Source organism: Schistocerca gregaria, chromosome 3 (genome assembly GCF_023897955.1).
Source record: "Schistocerca gregaria isolate iqSchGreg1 chromosome 3, iqSchGreg1.2, whole genome shotgun sequence".
Lineage (NCBI taxonomy): Eukaryota > Metazoa > Arthropoda > Insecta > Orthoptera > Acrididae > Schistocerca > Schistocerca gregaria.
The window spans coordinates 128,497,949-128,518,184 of record NC_064922.1 but is presented as its reverse complement, the minus strand read 5'-3'; the positions used below and the strand labels follow the sequence as shown (position 1 = coordinate 128,518,184).

Below are 20,236 nucleotides of genomic sequence, written 5' to 3'. Positions count from 1 at the left end.
CAGAAGTTTAAGATTCATGGGCTCTGAACCTAAAAATCTTAGTATTTCCTGTTTATTGTAGTTTGCTCAATCTTTCATGAAATCTATGAATTTTTTCATATTCAAATGAAGGCCTTACTGGAAAAATGCTTTATTTGTGACAGTCTTTTTGTTGGGCCTATCTGCGACTCAGCATCTCCACTATATGGTGAGTAGCAATTCTTCTTTCATAATATTGTTACATTCCATTCTGGATTTTCCATTGTTTGATTGATGTATTAGGATGTAATATTCCCAAAGAAAGGAAAGAAAGAAACAAACAAAGGTTAACTTTAAAAGTCTCTATATTTATAAAAATCATCTTCAAAAGATACAGGTATTGAGTATATACATGTTTATACAAAATGAAAAAATAAATAATTATGCTTTACTTATCATAAACTTAATTTTGGCGGTCTAATAATTCACTTACGATTTGTCCTCTTGTTGCTGGATCTCTTATTTACTGCTTCTTGCATCTTACTGTTTTTTGTTCAGCAGGTAATGAAGTATTATTCGGCAGTATCTGTCATTTCCCTTTCTGACTGAACCTTACCAGATCCAACTTCTCCTTATTTCAAATGTCAGAAATTTTCGAAGTTCTAATTTGTTAATTTGATTCACACTAAACACACAATATGCACGGCCAAGTTGGACAATTTGATCCTCATTCTCATTGTTTATCAGACACACTTTATCTCATGTCCTTGTGTTTCATAAATAAATTTCATTCACAAAAAAAAGCCAATGAAAGAAGATTTATGAAATTGGTTTTCTTCAAGATTGTCTAAGTCAACTGCAAAAAAGGAGATATTCATATGCAGTTGTCAGTTCCAGTTTTTCTTCTAAATTGGTATCTTCTGATCCCAGCTGTAGATGGCAGTTTAATAAAGCCATCACACATCCAGCACAGCAACCACCGTCATTACTCTTGGGAAAACAAATCAACTTTTTAAAATGTTGTAGAATCTTTCCAAGACATCGGAACTTCCATACAATACTTTGTGTCCTAGCGATGGAGGTATTTAAACTTGTGAAGTTAACATATCAGCATAATGCGAACATTTCTATGTGCAAATAAACAAATATGTTGTACCAGATACATTGTCTATGAAAATATGTAAACCATGAAATACCACAAAGCACAGTACAGTTGTTCATCACCCAATGGAAATTGAAGGTACAAGTTACAGACAGTAAATATCATCTATTAAAATAAAATTAGTTTAGAAATTTGCACACAAGTTAAAAATACATCCCACATAAAGGTGCCTGAGTTAAGTGTTAACTATGATCTACAAGCAATCAAATAACTGGTGCATAAATCATGTAACCAAAATTAATACTATGCATTAGAGCCTACAACCTGTGGAAATCTCACAGAAGTTAGATATTTACAATTACATGCTGCATAAAGCTGTCATTATATGTGCACTGCATTTAATCACACCCTCTGCGGAAAAAATGGATTTTTTGATCAGTTATTATAAAAACCTAAACAATACTGTTAAAAACAGTTGAGTCTGTGCTTAAGTTTAGCTATGTGAGCACATAAAACAGTTCAACAGAACAATTTTGAATGAAGTGAGCAAACATAAAAATTATTTAAAAAAAAAAAAAAATACTACACTTCATAAATTACGTAGCAAATGAAAATTAATATGTGTCACAAGAAACAAAGAGCATATGCTTTTCTAATAATACAAAATGCAGAAACACACACACACACACACACACACACACACACACACACACACACACACACACACACAATTAACGCAGTCAAACAAAACTGACTGGATTCTATGTTGTGAAGTTACCTTATGAAGATCTCAATACAACACTAAAAAGGAAGGTAGTAATAAAAATACAACAGAAAAAGTAAAATATCCATCAACTCTTCATGTACTAAGAAGGAAGAGCTCTGTATGTCTTCTAAGATATGTAGGCCCAAAAAAGAGCAAACATATTGATGATAGGTTATGAAAACCTCGTAGCTCCATCTGTCTGTAAAAACTCTTAATTCCAGTAACCAGTAACTCCATAGTCAAAGTGAGATTTGAAAGTGCATGGATTTCTCTACTCTGTCAATAATTACACTTCTAGTGTACTGTTACACATGTAGCAACTTTCCTTATCACTTTACACGACTTTTTAAGAGATCGTTTTCGCTTCACCTGCAAAATTTAACAAAATGGAGTAATGAGGCTTTCACTGCCCATCACTGACATATGTTTTATCAGATCTGTTAGGTGATGTTAGATTTTTCAATTTGGGTGACAATAACAGAGCCTACAGAAAGATAAATGACACTTATCTTGCCCCAAGACAGCAAAGAATGTCAGAATGCCAGCAAAAACCAGTTTGTTAGAAAAAACAGGAGTTCTGACTCAGTGAGGATCATGCTAAATTTAAATGGCCAAGAACTGCAAAATAATATGGTCCAACAACAACAAAAATGTATAAAATGCAGTTGTGGAAATTCTTACCACAAGAAGGGACACATTAAGGGAGCATCTGCTACAACATACATACAAGTAATAGAGGATTGATGGAAAATTGTTGTGGTAGACAGATTATAAAATGCTAAGATAACAATGGATATTAGGCATAAGTACACACAAATTAAATAGTTGATGTATGTTAACAAATGATGGAGGGATGACATCACACAACGGAAATAGCTTTCAAAGGAAAAGTTACAAAGCAGTTAGAGTAGGAGATCAGGAAAAATTAAACACAATTTTTGAAGGACACACCTATTATTTATCATAAGCAACAGAAAACCTAAAGCGGAATGCAGGACAGGGTTAAAAACTTCTCTCAAACAGGAATCCACAGTATTGATCACATCCTCTTTCAAAATGCATATAATCACAATACATCAAACAAATTATGGTTATTAGCCAAGGAAATTGTTCATGCATCAACATATCAATCATGTTTCTTTTACTCTGGATGCACAGCTGCCACACCACCATTCTATGGGAAGCATTCGTCTTAAGTTATTGGGACACACATACTTATTTCAAGGCATTTTCAGTTTGGCGTGACCTTTTCCTTTTGTTTCTTAACGGGTGTGAAGCTATACATATATCATGTGCAATGTGTTCTATATTTGTGGCAAATTAAATTTATACCATACATGAATGTTTGCCCATATCCCATTTGTTTAAGTTAAAAAATCATCTTTAACAAAAGTAACAATCAAATCAAAACTATAAGCATGGATGTCGTGTGCAAACTAAAGTATAAAAGAGACATAATACATACCAATTTGGATGTAACAAAATGATAATCTGTACAACACTTGAATCGGAAGATCTATCTTATGATTTACTCAGAACAGAATTTTTAAAGGTGCATTAACAGAAATGGATCAACTTGAGATTGTTGGTTAATGACAAATGTAACATGGCACCACACTAAGAATGCGGGACAGCAAATGGATAGTTTAATATCTGACACTCAAGTGGAAAGCTAAATGCAATAACCAGGCACGATTTGCCTTCACCAGTCTGCACATATGATCCAGCAATAGTTTGCTCACATAAATCCTGAAATTTTCCAAGCCCTTTACCCTCCTGATTACCGTATTAGTACACATGACTTGCATGCAAAATACACTATCAGTGCAGGGAACTACTTACTGATGTTTCAGTCAGAACCAGAAAAACTGTTCTTGATTAATATGCCGCGAAAATCTCACTGTCTTTTTCTTATCAAGCAAAAAGAACATACTGGTTGGGAAAATTATTTTCCACTAATTATGTTGTTTCCTCTTTTCATATCATAATGAATAATGAGCATGCATAGCCGACAATAAGTTAAGCCAAGTTAATGACTACAAATTAAATATTCTCTAAAATCTCAGTAAACCGAGTGACTAAGTACTTTAATTAAATAGATAAATGACACTACAACTTACCAAAGGGAAACAGTGCTTTTCACCAGTTGAGGAACTGCATCTACAACAAAAAAATTCAACAGTTTTTGTGATTTAAAAATAGCTACAACCAAGGCAGCCCTATTCAGGTTTAAAAATAATAAGAGGCGATCAAAAAGTTTCTATTTGAGAGCTCTGCTGCACCTTATTTGCAATGTAGTGCAACTCCAACACAGGTGTATAAGCACTGACATGTGGTGAGAGATTTATATGGCATCTGTGTCTGACATGCATGCAGTAAATGCAGAAATGTGAACCATGACCACGTTATTACCAAATGCATCCAAGCAGGACCAATGCGCTGTTATTCTTTTCTTAACTATTTGAAAACAAACACCTGTAGACATCCATCTGAGACTGCAGAATGTGTATGGGCAGCATGTCTGTCGAAAGCCACAACTGTAGAATGGTACACCATAGGGTGTGGCGCGACAACACATCTCCCCATATCGCAAATGTCGTAATGCAGAAGTTACTCCAAAAAATCTTTAACGGTCAACAATTCCCGTCAGACAAGGATGTGCAGCAGGCAGTTACGGACTACTCCAGGCAGCAGGATATTGTGTTTTACCAAATGGTTACCTTCAAACAGCAGCATTGGTGGGAGGATTGCCTCAGGGCTCATAGTCATTTTGCATGACTGGCATACTGAATGGATTGTATGACCTTCAAACGGAACATTCTGATCGCCCATTATATTTATATTTGAGACAAATGTATTGAATAAGATTTGCATGCAAATAAGACTAACAAAATCAATCAATCAAATCTATAGCTTTTGGAATTTGACACACTTGAGGTGGGGAATGCACATATATGAACAGTAAGAAATGGGGAAAAGTTTAAGTGGTCAAGCAAAGAAAATGCCGCACTAAACTCTGGATCAGGAGACAGACAACATGCAGAAAATATATTAATAAAGCAAGAATGGTGCAAAAGTAAGGCTGACTTTACTTCACTGAAAAGGCATACACAAAAATATTTAGTGATAGACAGCCTTTATTAAGTTTGTTGCTGAAAAGTTGTGTGTCTATTTGCGTAGTTCACATACTTGTCGCTCATGGTGGTGCTGTTGTTCATCCCGGTATTACAGGTGTGGTATATCGCCACAGATTTTTCCTAGCATACCTTTGGTTATTTCCCATATTTCACAGGACATATAGTTCTTCAGATCATCCAGCTGTCAAAGTAAGGGGGGGGGGGGGGAGGGATGACTGTTGAAGTATGCATAAAACCCGTTTTCACACCACATTAAATCAAATAAAATTCATTTGTTTTGCAGCATCTTGAAAACCTCGAGTTATATATTCTTGATGTATCCCAACAAAAAGAAATTGTTCATTGTAAACTCAAGTAACTGTTGAAACCAGAGCTGCATCAGCGTGGGTAAAATTATTGCAGCCAAGACAGATCCAGTATTTTGCTACAGTGGCATCCAGGTGCTCATGGATGTTTATGTGAAAATGGGAGGAGCATCACCCTGTTGAAAGACATAATCAGGAAGAATTTCCTCTAGATAACACATTAGACACACAACATGTTCACTTCTGGTTAGCCCCTCATTTTCCACGATGACTGTTCTCTGATCCACATCTCAGTGTTAGGACAGTTGACATTTTTTGCAAAGGCAGAATGTTGCTGGATCATTGTAGATTAACCTTTCACAAAACTATACTACTGTAACAAATTTCAGACATCACCACAAAGAGTTTATCTTTATCAGCCAGTGTTAAATTCTGTGTATGCTGCAATCTGTATGGCTGCAGGATGTAACACACCAAAAGGTGGGATGTGATCTACCTAACTCATGACTAATTTTAATCATAAGTTTATCTGGACTTCTTATGTAGCCAGTTCAGATCGTCTCCCCTGCCTCATTCAACATCTGCTGGTAAGAAAGACATTTTACACGACATGCTTCCAAGTGGATTAGACTTCTGTATATAAAGTGATAATGCACTGCCTAGAAAGTGGAAATTTGTTAAAACTCTTCTGAAATGTATTTGCACCATTAAAATAACCAACATTTTTGCAAATTCCAATGAACACCTTTCCTTTTTCACATGGTCGTAACTTAGGAATCAGGAGCAATAGAACTTTAATTCAATCAATTGGGCGAGATGGCCATGGTGGTAGCAAGTATTTGAAATATTTGCCAGCTCCAACCACGGTGTTTTGTAACACTGATCATGTTCTTATACAAACAATCCATGAAGTTTTCAAGATTCTCACGTGAATGGAGCAAAATCTCTCAAAACATATTACGTGCATAATAATGAGATTAACATTAAGGATCATTGTAATTGACACTTAAAAATAACTTTTAAAAATAACAAAATCATTTACAGCACAAAGTATGTGAACCACAGTAAACAAACTTTTATCTTATAGACAACAAACTTATAAAGGTTGTCTATAATTGTGAACTCAATAATGTATTTCAATAAATACCAAATCAGTTTCACTTCTGCACTGTGTTTTATTAAAACCATGGAGAAACTAACAATTTTATGAAAATTCTGTATCAGGGACCAATAGTGAACAGAAACCCAAGATTCAAGTCCCAGAGCATCCAAGATAAGATGGCTATAACTGGTAAGACAAAGAAAGATAAGCTGAAAATTCTGAAGTAAGCATAGCGTTTAAATGGAAGTGAAAGTATGTGACTGAATTAATGGTATCACAAGGACACTGACTGCGAAGAGTCACAACAATAACCCTTACAGTGTTCTACACAAAGCTGATCTAACCACAATTTTACCTCAAATTTTATAGTCATCAAGTCAATATAAAATCGAAGAAAAACTTCTGGGTACACTGACAGGGGTGTTCTCATATGACTCCTTTCTGTTTATTGTTTTTGCCAGACACAGTTTCTGTCTGTGTGTGTGTGTGTGTGTGTGTGTGTGTGTGTGTGTGTGTGTGTGTGTGTGTGTGCGCATACGTATGCACATGCATGCCTCCATATAAAACAATTAGCAATGTGATAATTACTAATAGTTACTAAAAATCTTAATATTTACTAGTATGATCACACAAAGTTCATTATCTGAGAGGATATTATCAATATATTTCTAGTACTTTTGAAGGCTACTGATTTTATGATATACTATCTGTTTACAAACATGTTGCTATGGCTCTGTTTGTTAAATGGAAAAGAAAAAGAGGGAAAACACACGCTTCTTATATGAAAAGGAATTGGATTTATGTCCTAATTTCCTTCTCACCCTTGTCTGTCCACTTCGTATGTCCATTTCCTTCCACCCTTCTGTCTTCCCATTACGCATCTCCCTCTGACCTTGAGCTTTATTGTTATTGCAAATTTAGATTCTGTAGTAGTTCTTATCATATAATGGTAGGCCATATACACAACTTTCCTGTTTCCTAACAACATTGCACTATTCTTTATACATAAAAATTTGAAATAAATTCATAGAGTACTTTGGGATTTTGGACAACCATTCAGTCATCGTCAGGTGAGTGTTTCTCACTGGAGATTGCTACTTCACATTGCAAACTTTATATCAAAAATTAGCAGAGACACATGCACAAAGACTGCCACTACATAAGCGACCTCTGTCTAGTTCCGTGCCCTTTTGCTCCATCTATAGTGTGCAGGTGCATGCGTAATGGTGATACTACATGAGCACTGTGTCGGAATGCACACTTGCACCTGTAGTATTAGCATTACATAGTTCTTTTATGCCATACATGGACCAATATTCGAAGAGTGCGCTCAACAGCAAGGTTATCTGCACCCTTAAACTCATTAAAACAAACGTGGCTAAAACTCCGAATATTGTTCCACACTCATACACTCGAGGCGACCACAAAATGACTCACACATGTTCTTAAACAACAAAGAAAAGGTAAAATTAGCTCTCATCAGATTAAAACAAGTAAAACAAGAAAGGAGCTAAAAGAAAGGCGCAAAACTAAAAGAAAGGTGCAAAACTAAAAGAAAGGCTGACCACTTCCAAAAAACATGGATGAGCCAGTCACCCTGTTAATACATTAAAAACCATCTCCCTAAAATATTGGGAAAGATGTTGGGAAATTCAAGAAACTTTAAAACTCTAACCACATTTGCCTGAACATTACTTAAACTAGAGGGCAGATCTGACAGCAAATCCACAAGGGCCCGCTGGTCAGAAAATAAAACAACAGCCCAATAAAATGTGGCACACACTGGAGGAGGAACAGAAAACAGCAAAACCATCCACAAATAAAGAGCACTGTGTGGACTACTTACCATAGACATCATACTGTTGATGGCTATGGCAAAGGGGGTAACACTTTAAACACTCCCCTGAGGGACACCATTCTTCTTCTGAAGACGATTTGACAGTGTGTCATCAACTATGGTTCTAAAAAACTGCTGAGACAGGAAAGACTGTATGAAGATGAGGTGATGGCCACAAAAGCCCCACTGACGCAGTTGTGTGAGAATATAGTGTCTCCAAGTATTATCGTACGCCTTACTGATCTCCAAGAATATGCTGAAACAGTGATGTTTTCATAGGAAAGCCTGCTGAACAGACACCTCTAGCAGGGTCAGGCTGTCGACAATGGAGCAAACTCTACAGAATCCACACTGAGAATGGCTAATGAGTTGCCTTGTCTCTAACAAGGACCAGACAAAAGTTAACCATTTGCTCCAGGGTCTTTGCCACATATCTTGTTAAGGCTATACTCTGATAACTACTGGGACATGTGCAGCCCTTTCCTGGTTTGAGGATAGGAACCAAAATTGCCTCTCTCCATGAGCTGGGGAGTTGACCTGAATGCCATATTAAATTAAAACGTTTGAGGAGGATTTTCTATGACACTGCTAGCAAATGTCGATGCATGCAATACCGGATTTGATCGTGACTGGGTGCAGTGTCACGAGTCTCAGACAGTGCTGATTCCAGCTCCTACATGGAGAAAGGGCAGTTGTAAGACTCAAAATAGTGGGATCTGAAATCCAACTTGCCCCTCTCTACAGTCGCACCCAGATCTTGTCTGGCATTCACAGAAGTTTTCGCAAAATGCTCCGCCAGTCTCTAAGCAATGTCTCCAAATGTTCAGAATCTCTGTTTCAGCACTGCTGCTATAAGTAAATGACTGTTTACTGGAAATCCTCTAGATGGCTTCTCATCCTTTTATAGACCAAGTGGAACAACCAACAAGAGTCCAGGAACACTTGCCATGACTTTTTGCTCTTCTTAATTACAAGTCTAGCCTTGGCTCCAACAACTCTAACCTACAGAAATAGAACCCATCATAAAGTCCTTGAAATCAAAGCATTCTAGTTGTTATGATAACATATCAACAAAGTTAATAAAAGAGTGTTTATGCGAGCTTAGTCGTATCTTAAGTTATTTGTGTAATCAATCACTTGTCGTAGGAACATTCGCAGCTCTTCACATGGAAGGAGACAAAGAAATGCCATCAATTTACCAACCAATCTCACTTTTGCCAGCTTTTTCAAAAATCTTTGAAAACGTTATGTTCAAGCATCTACATAAGCACCTTAGTGAAAATAACACACTGTCAAAGTCACAGTTTGGGTTTCTTAAGGGTTCTGATATTGAGAGAGCTATTTACACTTACAGCGAAAATGTCCTAATTCATTGGACAACAAATTAGAGGCAACTGGCAAATTCTATGACCTGTCAAAGGCATTTGACTGTGTGAATCACAGCATTATTTTAAGTAAATTAAAATATTATGGCTTCACTGGTAGTGCTGCAAAGTGGTTTCAGAAAACAAAGGGTGTCATTATGTAACACTTCAGCAGTAGGCAATCAGACATCATCCAACTGGGAAGAAATTACATGTGGCATTCCCCAAGGTTCCATACCAGGTCCACTACTGCTTCTTGTATATATTAATGACCTGTCATCTGTTACATTACCAGATGCCAAGTTTGTCTTATTTGCAGATGATACAAACATTGCAATAAATAGTAAATCAAATATAAATTTTGAAAGGGCAGCTAATCAAATTTTTACTGACATTAATAAGTGGTTCATAGCCAATTCACTGTCATTAAACTTCGAAAAGACCCACTGTATGCAGTTCAGAACTTCCAAGAGTTTTCCTTCTGGTGTGTGTATGAAATATGATGACATGGAAATAGGAGAAGTTGAGAGTGTAAAATTCTTGGGATTACAACTTCATAATAAATTCAGTTGGGAGCAACATACTAAGGAACTGCTAAAGCACCTAAACAAGTCTGTGTTTGCAATGTGAATTATGTCAGACATAGGAGATATAAATATTAAAAATAACTGGCATATTTTGCTTGTTTTCATTCCATTATGTCATATGGTATCATTTTGGGGTAACTTCACAAACAGAGAAAAATGTTTTAGAGTAATGAGTAGTGTAAATCCAAGAACATCATGTCAAAACCTATTCAAAGAATCGGACATATTAACCAGAGCTTCTCAGTATATCAATTCCTTAATGAAGTTTGTTGTAAATAATACATCTCTTTTTCCTACTAACTGCTTAGTACACAGTATCAATACTAGGAATAAGAACAATATACATAAAGATTTAAAATCACTTTCTTTCCCAGAAAGGAGTCCAGTATTCAGAAACACACATTTTCAATAAGTTACCAGCAACCATTAAGAGTTTAGTTTCAGACAAGACACAATTTAAACATAATTTAAAAGAATTTTTGGTGGCCAACTCCTCCTATTCCATCCATGAGTTTCTCAACAAGTGCAGTAGACCATTTTAATGAAAATTTATTATACTTCAATTTTTGCAATACTTGGTTGCAACAGCTAAGTAACTACCTACTGTGTGAATGATGGATGTATGGAAAGCAGATTTAAGTCTTAAGTCTGTAAATAGTGGAAGTTTAATTTTAAATCTTGTACATAATCTGACTCTTCTTAACTGAGGATCACTGAAATGAATAATTTACTTTAATTTTTGACAATACTTGGTTGTAATAGCCAAGAAACTAGCAAATGTCTGAATGATGGATTTAATGAAAGCAGATGTAAGTATTAAACCTGTAAATATTAGAAGTTTAAATTTAATTCATGAACATAATTTTACTATTTACTGACTGAGGATCATTAAAATTAATGAAACTCAGGTTTTTCTAATTACAATTTTGTAATGTGTTTATCTGACATGTTCCACACCCAGGAGGATTCCCTCTTTTATGGGTCTATAGAATGAATAATTACTCTAATCTATGAGGTTGTCTGTTGCCGGATGGCATTTAAGCTACACACCTGTCCCAGATTGCTCCGTGGGACTCATCTTTCCACCAAGTACAGGTCGCTTCCTAAGATCTGAGGATTACGGGATTGATAGGTCAGTGGCATGATGAATCATTCGTGTGATGTGATCCACCCATTCCTGGTCGCTGTTGCAATGTTCAAACACAGCCAGCTGGCTGAACAGCATCCAGTTAGTCTTGCCAACCATCCGTTGTGGTGACTTCTCTTCAGGGAATGCTCCATCCAGTACGTGAATGCAGAGTGGGAAAGTCACCGGAATGAAGGTCACCAAAGAGAGTCCGCGAAGGCTGGGAAGCAGAAAGAGAGGTCAATGGCTGAGAATGACCCAGTAGCAGTACTGAAATGAGTACCCATGTTGAGGGTGCACAGCTCGTGAGACACCATGAGGCTCTCCAAAACCCAACCTGAGGGCAAGCAGAGGTCGAGCCCCACAAAACATTGGTGCTGAAATCTCCCAGAAGGAGAAATGGACATGGAGTTGTTCCACAAGATCTAAGTGAGCCTCAGAGTCGATTGCATCTTGTGGAGGGAGATACAGTGAGCAAATAGTGACCCTTAAACACACATGAACTTCAACAGTAACCCCTCCCCTGGCTCCGTCATCAGTCAGATCATCCATTCTATAGAACATACAGCCATGTAGCATAGGGGTGTCAGTATCTTTAAAATGTGTTTCTGGCAAACAGATGCCCAGAGCTTCCCCTTTGATGGCAGTTCCAGTTCCTCCGAGAATGGGAGCCATCTATCACGAAAGTTATACTTTCATCCTGACTTTCTGCCAGGCAAGGGAATCTACAATTGGTGGAGGGTCAGTCTTGGGGCAAGATGATTGCCCCAATCAGACAAGAAGCTCCATAGCATCCAAGGAAGATTTGAGAGAGATGTTAGATAGGATGACATTAACATCGTCAGATCATGTTTCTGTCTTTGTCAGTGGGTGATTCTTCGCCTTCAACTCTGATTTTTTTAGTCTGACATGATTTTGGAGCCACAATCTCTGAAGTGGCAGTGACAGTGGTAAGGGCACTGCTGGTCAGTGGACAAAACTTGATCTTTGAAGGGGTAGTAAGTTCCACAATATCAGCAACCATCGCCTTTTCTGAAGTTCCAGTGGGAGTAGCAGGCTTTGAAGGAACTGCAGCAGCATACGTGCATTGACAAATGCACGTGTTAGTGCTGCCACTAGCAACCTTGATTTGCATAGCAGCATTGGTTTAGTGGACTTACTGTTTGAGATAGAAGAAAAGGAGGCAGCGAAAGGGGGTAGCTGTGTGGACTTTTATAGCTTCTTAGCTTCACCATATGGGTGTCATTTTGATCTACTGGATTTTCCGTTCTTCGAGGTAAACTTTGTAGTACCTACTCCAGACATGATCCCCGGAGCAGTTGATACACTTTGGAAGAGAGGAACAACCAACTCTGTAGTGGACAATAAGGATGTGCATTTAGGTGTACAAAACCTGCCCTGAAATGCTGTGGGAGTTTGGTGCTCATTAACGTAAAAGAGAGTATGATCTGACAAGATCGCCATCCACCCGTTTCATAATGGTTTACATGTCGACAATACCTTCCTAGGACCACTCACTCGGTGAATCTCAACTAATCCCTCAAAGTCACAACACCTTTGCTGTAGTTCAGTTTCTATCACGTATTGTCTGAGGCACTGAGCTTTCTGAAGGTTTTTTTACTTGTTAGGAGATAGATGTTTCATCCAACAAACTCCCATTGCACAAGCACTTAAAAGATTTTAAGGTTCCAGCAATGCCTTCTAAGCCTTTCTGTATGTAAAATGGAGAAACTTTCTCGAAACTATCCTCTTCTCTTTGAACTATAATAGACACATTATGAGAAACACCATGCATTCTGTATTTATTGACAATCAGGAGGACTGGCTACACGAGCTCTCTTGTTAGGTAGGGTGTTGGTACCTTCCAGCAGCCCACCCTTTCCACTTGGAGGAGGAAAAGAAAATTTCGGAGGATCCATTTCGGTCCCACAAGCAGCTACAGAAATAAGGATCCACTCAGAGTCCCGCGTGCCTGAGTAAGTCTTACACAGCTGAGGGATGGCAGATTCCCAAGAGGTTGTCTGTTAATGACTGTTCCATCTCAACAGCCATGCAACTCATCAGAACACAGCACACTTTGAGATTCAGGTTTTTTTTTTTTTTTTTTTTGAGAGGTTTACTCCATACTCTTAATCTGGGTCATCAAGCCAAGATCCCCATTCCCTGACACACACAACATTTCACTGCCTGGTGCATGGTGGTCGCTGAAGCTTGGTTTGAGTTTACAATGACAGGACTGGCAGGGCTTACCAGTCCGCAGTTCAGGAACTCTGGGATCACCAAGCCTGTGCCGAGCAAATAAATTCTGAACAGCTGAGGACAGAACTTGGCAGATATCATTCGTGTAGCAACTGCCTTTGCGCATGCTCCTCCGTACCAATTTCTGGCAAAAAGTTAGTGATGCGAACCAGCAACCTCCAATGCAAAACAGTCCCCTCATGATGGCTGAATGGTTGTCAGCTGAAATATCATGGTAAGAAGTTGACTTAATTCTGCTTCAAGCCCGAATGTTGATGGAATTTACATTTTTATTTGCAGAGAGATTCTGAAATGAATTGCTTTTCCATTAAGCATTTCTACTTATTTGTTCATAGGTCTACATAACTCCTGCTGTTCCTCTCAGTATTCTGTTATTTTTTACACTGCATTGTTATATGAAACTGGGACGCATGAAGTTCTTGGCAGGAGTATCATCTAATAAAGAGTGAATATTACCACATGATTATATTAAAAACAAAGATTCCAAGACCTACCAAGCGGGAAAGCGCCGGTAGACAGGCACAATAAAACAAAACACACACACACACACACACACACACACACACACACACACACACACACACACACACACACACACACACAAAATTTCGAGCTTTCGCAACCGGCGGCTGCTTCGTCAGGAAAGAGGGAAGGAAAGGAAAGATGAAAGGATGTGGGTTTTAAGGGAGACAACCATCTCAGCTATTTCCAACAACTTTCGTTTTATTTCCATTCCCGTTTTTCCCACATAACCGATCATTTTTAGCAGCTTCCCATAGGTTTAAACGTTATTTCTTCTTCAAACAATTGTTAGCCTCATTTTCATAACCTGCCAGTACATAACCAGTCCTTTAAATACATTTACACGCATTTTTTTCAAAATTTTCCTGAATTTCCCCACCCTTTAACGTGTTTTGGAGACAACACAACTAGCTAACCTTTGCACCCATTGTTGTTCACCAACCTAAATTCAACCCCTTACCCTCTCCCTTAAAATCCACATCCTTTCATCTTTCCTTTCCTTCCCTCTTTCCTGAGAAAGCAGCCGCCGGTTGCGAAAGCTCGAAATTTTGTGTGTGTGTGTGTGTGTGTGTGTGTGTGTGTGTGTGTGTGTGTGATTTTATTGTGCCTGTCTACCGGCACTTTCCCGCTTGGTAAGTCTTGGAATATTTTGTTTTAATATATTTTTTCCCATGGGGAAGTTTCTTTCTATTTAATTTACCACATGATTAGTTTAATAAGTCATTCTTGCAAAATGCAGACAAATTATTTACAGAAGAATGGAGAAACTGGTAGAAGCTGATCTTCGGAAAGATATGTTTGGGTTATGGAGAAATGCAGGGACATGTGAGGGCTTGCTAACATTACAGCTACTGTTAGAAGATAGAATGAAAACAGACAAACCTATATTTATAACATTAGTGGATTTCTGAGGTTGGTTGGTTGGTTGGTTGGATTAAAAGAGGGGGTAAACGGACCAAACTACAAGGTCATCAGCCCTCATTCGAAACAAAACAATGCCCCAAGTGTAAGAATAAAATAAACAAGACTGACAACTCAAAACAGAATGAAAGGAAAAAATCACAACAACGATGAAGGGCAACAAAAATGTAAATGGACAAAAGGGGAGGACAGCACCACAGAAACACAAAAAACGGGATGAAGAGTTTAAAACAACAATGCAGATTACCATGGCTGGCTGACAATGAGAATAAAAAACGAGAAGCCAACCACTCTGCAACACATTGAAACCTCCACCATAGAAGCACTAAAACTGAGATCAAATGATGAAACCTACACTCACAAATAAAATGTGAAACTAAATTAGCACATGAGACATTATTTGGTACAATTAGCAGCAACGAGTCCAGTAATGTAAGATTTCGTCGCTGGGACAGTGCACCAGAATATGGGCCATGTCAGCCAGGCGCCGCACCGACACTCAGGCGGGTCTTCACGGCGCAGGAGGTAACTGTGGATACCCCAAGCATGGTCAATGCGGAGCCGACAGAGGACAACAGAGTCCCTGCAAGAGGCCCGCATGAAAGTCTTACACACATTTGTAGTCTCCTTAATGACATGCAGTTTGTTGTGTGTACTGTTATGCCATTCCATCTCCCAAAGCCAAATAACCCTACAGCTAAGTCAGAACACAGGCCAGGTTCAGAAATGCCCATCTCCAGAAGTGGTTTCCGCGTAGCCTGTTTCGCCAGCCTGTCAGCAAGTTTGTTGCCTGGGAGCCAACATGTCCTGAGGTCCACAAGAACACCACTGAATGACGAGACAGTGCAGGGAATAGATGGGCTCCTGGATGGACGCTACCAAAGGATGGCGAGGGTAGCACTGGTTGATAGCTTGTAGGCTGCTCAGTGAGTCAGTAACACAGACGATTCCCCAGGGCATGAACGGAAAAATTGAAGTGCACCAGAAATGGCTACCAGTTCTGCATTGAATACACTGCAGCCATTGGGCAAGGAATGCTGTTCAAAATGGCTTCTGTGGACGTAGGTGAAGGAAACATGACAATCAGCCATTACGTCATCGGTATAAACCACTTCTGAGCCCTGGAACACGTCAAGAAGAGAGAGGAAGTGACAGTCGAGACCAGCAGGAGTAACTGAGTCCTTAGGGTCATGCAAAAGGTCCAGCCGAATCTGTGGCCTAGGTGTACACCATGGAGGTGTATGCGGACAAATCTGGATGGGAGGCAGACAGAAGGGATCGTACGCGAACCGCAGTCGTTAGCCCTGACCTGGGCCTCCGATGCAGGAGATGAACTGCCGCGGGTGGAAATAGGAGACAGTAATTCGGATGCTCTAGGAGAACTACGAATATGTGCAATGTAACAGGCCAGAAGTTGTGCACGTCGGATCTGCAATGGAGGGACTTAGGGCTACACTACGTCACTGGTCGCCGGACTCATTCTAAAAGCTCCCGTCCCTAGGCAAATGCCACAGTGGTGGACTGGGTCAAGTAAATGGAATGCTGAGGGTACCACCAAACCATAAACACTCCCTTAGTCGAGGTGGGATTGAAGAAGGGCTCTGTAGAGCTACAGCAGATTAAAGCCACCTGCACCCTAGTTGCTGTTGCACAGGCAGCAGAGGATATTTAATTGCTGCCAGCACTTCCGCTTAAGATGACAAAGATGAGGAAGCCAAGTCAATCAGGCATCATCAATCAGTCTTAAGAATCGGTCTGTCTCCACTACAATTATTGGATTGTCATTAAGGTAAAGTTCTGGTTCTGGATGAACGGTACGACGCCAACAGAAGTGCATGACACACGACTTTGCGGCTCACAACTGGATGACTGCGCCTAGTGGATGGCTCACTAAAAGCACCGCTCAGCAACAACAGTGCTGGTGGAGCAGTACAAAATGCAAAAATCGTCTGCATACTGAGAAGATGAGGACAGCCTTACAGCTGCTAATAGACCATTAATAGCCACTAAAAATAGACACACACGCAATACATAGGTTTTCTTTGTGCAACAACACAGTAGAGAACTGTTAATGGTGTGCTTTCAGGTGTTCAGCCAAGTTTCTGATTTCATTTATCTGCACAATATTTTGATGACCAATCCAGTTGTGTTTTCCAGGTGATGTGTGCTATATTTTTACGCGTACCAATCAGAGGTCTCAATCTGGCTTTTACGCTCACTTGAATTGTATGGTGCATGCAGTTGTGTGAAAGTCCCACAGATATCAATGTGGACACTTTGCACATAGGCAGCAACTACATTAGACTTAGCAAAAACAGACATAATGTCTTATGGGACAACAGCAATCAGTGATTTTATAATGTTACTTAAAAACCGTCACATGTGACGTAGCATGTGAAAACTGCTGGATTTGGACGGGTTACTCCTGTAACTGAAATATCAGATCTGAAGATGGTTCTGAATGAACCGAAACCGGTCATATGAATAAAAATATTTGCAATCAATATGGTTTTTAAGTAACATTAGACTTAACTTTGAGCATTGCATGCTCAAATGTCCTGACTGCCCCTGCTGCGTAACTTATCTAGTTTTCTTGTAGTTGTGTACCTTCACGTCATCAACTAAGTTATTAATTTAATTTTTCTGCACAATATTTTGAAGAACGACCCACTTGGGTTCTTGAACGACCCACTTGGGTTCTTCAGGTTGTGCAAGTTGCCTACTCCTAACAAGACCTGACAGATCCAAAATACACAGCTGTATTATAATGTGCACTTAAGCAGAAAATAAATTTTGTAGCTAATGGTGATTAACGCAATTTAGGGTGCTTGCAACTCACTCAAGATTACTTTTTAAAATAAGTGAGGGTCGGGAAGGGAAGGGGCAACAACTACTGTTTACTCTTAAATATCTCTCATGTGCACATTTATATAATCACTGTTAAGTACTTACACAATATCACTGTGTTGTCACACAAAATGTAAAATGTTGTCTGCAACAACTTTCACAGGAACAACATATATTCAGTATGTACATCTATTTGCTATAATGAATTTTAACATGGACAATGTCTTTCATGCTGATCCACCTAAAAGACAAAAGTTTGTCCTCAATAATACTGATCACATACTTCCAAGTAGTTAAGACAGTGCAGGTAGGTACAAAAGTCAAAATTTTTCCTCTATAAATAAGATTTTCAGATGAATGTTTGACAATCTAATGCCACACCGGACCCTCTTGGGTCACTTCTAGAGCTGAGGTAAACAACGTGGCAAAACCACCTCCACAATGTCAAAAATAGCAAGCTAACCTAAAACAGCATTTGCCTTGTTCAGCTTATATTTATGTATAAATATTATGAGAGAAATTTGTTAATCTTTAACCGGCTATACAGAAACTATTAGTTACATGTAATTAATTTCAAAAAATCTTAAATCTACACCTCAGTATTACTTTTCTTCGCAAACTAACTTCCAGATTTATGGATTTAGCACACCTTTTAAGTGATTGATAAATGACCTCCACATAAAATACTGCTGCCTTTAGAGCCCGGCCACAGCAGCATCATAATTTTCTTCAACAAAGTCCACGTACTGAGTGTCACATTCATCCTACTGCCTAGACTTTACTCCAAGCACTTTCTGCTCCTTTCTACACACAAAAAACCATACTAGACCACAGTACTTTTGATTTCATTAAGGAACTTCTAGATGCTATCATGGTCTGGCTGCACTGTAAGGCGGTGGAATTTCAGGCACAGAGAACCAATCAACAAACAGAGAAATGGTTAAAGCTGGATGGAGATCATGTGAGAAAGTAATGCAAAAGTGTAGATGGATGGATTGATGGGCCTTGAAGGTACCAAACTGCATTATCATTGGTGCCTTAATCCTCCGTGTGTAAAGCCAGGAATCCCCACTGAGGAAGTACATACAAGACAAATTCCCAATGGACTCCACTGTATCTGACAATCAGAAAGCCACGTATACAAGCAAGTAGAAGGGGAAGAGCGGTAAAAGGCTAATAGGATAAAAGTGGAAAGTTTCCCTGCCCAGAAAGCAGCTGGAGGCCCCCAGTACATGTTATGTGGCCGGAGGACATCCTCTGCATTCAACCAATGCTTCCACACCCTCCATTACAACAAGAAAACAACTACACGGACAAGATAAAAATATCAGGAGAGAGACCAATGACGATGATTCTGTCGACCAACAATAGATATAAAAGAATAAGAAGACTTAAGAAGGTGTGAAGGGCGAGAGTCAGGCTGGACTACTGAGCAAGGGCAGCCATAGGGCCCCTTGGGTCAGAGCATGTGACGGGCACCTCTGAGATTCCTCCATCAGCTGACAAGGTTAATGTGCCATATGTCACAGACAGTAGTAAAAACCACTTTTGTGGTTAAACATAAAACCAAATCGGCTGCTTTGGCATCATCCGCTAGCACCAGAGATAGTGTGTCAGCAAGTTTAAGGTTTCACGGTAAGGTGGCCAAATTAGGGCAGTCCAGCAAGTGTGGGCCACCCAAGTGTGGCCAATGCAAATGCAAAAGTGAAGCAAAACGGGAAAAATGACACATAGCGTGGTGAATTTATGCTTAACAGTTTATCTGGAGAAACCAAGGCACAATAATTCACATTCCAAGCCTCCGACAACTGTCTCTGTAGATTTGACCGAAGACCCAGTTCCTGTACCTCCAATTTCAAATTCAACATCATGGTAGCCAACTTGGCTAGTCAGCGTGTTCATTTCTTGGGATCCCAGTAAGACAAGGGGTTCACACAAAGGTAGGTGACTGCACTGCATGATGGAGATCATGTGGAGAGCGCCTGGATAGTCACAACCAATGGGTGTCAAGGGTAGCACTTGTAGACAGCCTGAGAACTACTCAAGGATTCACTGTTGATTAAGAAAAATGTGTCAGTGCAAGAATGAAGGGCTGGAGCAATGGCCACCAATTCCGCAGTGAATGAACTGCATCCATTTGGCAGGGAGCATAGTTCGCTGCATCTTGCATGTGTTTAGGCAAAACCAATTCACTTGTTGATTTTAGAGTCATCAGTGTATAACCACATGTGAGCATGGAAATGTGTAAGGCCGTCCAGGAACAGGCGACGAAAAATCATATGGTCTACCGAGTCTTTCAGTTCAAAGGAGAGGTCAAGGCAGATTTGAGAACAGGGTAAACATCTCCCCTGACTAGAGGCCACAGTTGGGAAAGAGTGAGTTCAGAGCAGAGAATGCTTGTGA

At 39.3% G+C, this 20,236-nt stretch overlaps 1 protein-coding gene across 3 annotated transcripts in view; it reads right to left on the bottom strand.

Moving 5' to 3' along the window:
• Positions 1-305: 305 nt before the first annotated feature.
• LOC126354247 (uncharacterized) overlaps positions 306-20,236 on the bottom strand; it is an 84,221-nt gene continuing 64,290 nt past the window's right edge. For all 3 annotated transcript variants that reach the window (XM_050003753.1, XM_050003754.1, XM_050003755.1), the window contains 2 exons: positions 3,947-3,986; positions 306-948 (listed from right to left, as the gene is read on the bottom strand). The gene's annotated coding sequence lies outside the window, so the exon portion shown is untranslated. The remainder of the gene's footprint in view (positions 949-3,946; positions 3,987-20,236) is intronic.